Consider the following 357-nt stretch of genomic DNA (forward strand, 5'->3'; position numbering starts at 1 on the left):
CTCCGTCATTCAGAAATTAATATAGTACTGAAAAGTGTATCTAATCAAGTGCATTAAATCATTAAGTTGGACTATATCAGAAAAATACTAAATAAAACTTAATGCCGCTTTGTTAGTTAATGAATTTTTACTGTACCAAAGTGTGCATTGCAACAAGTGGATGTTGCGCGCTTCAAATGTCTTACCAGATAAGAAAAAAAAAAAGAAGTTTATGACTATAATTTTCAATCACGAAATGGCTACACTACACTGAGTGTATATTCTCATTCAATGACTCCATCGTATCTTAAAAAAAAGGATACTTATTTTTTTTATATATTTTTATGCATTCTCGCAATCAGAATTGTCAATTCTCCC

Source organism: Penaeus monodon, chromosome 34 (assembly GCF_015228065.2).
Source record: "Penaeus monodon isolate SGIC_2016 chromosome 34, NSTDA_Pmon_1, whole genome shotgun sequence".
NCBI lineage: Eukaryota > Metazoa > Arthropoda > Malacostraca > Decapoda > Penaeidae > Penaeus > Penaeus monodon.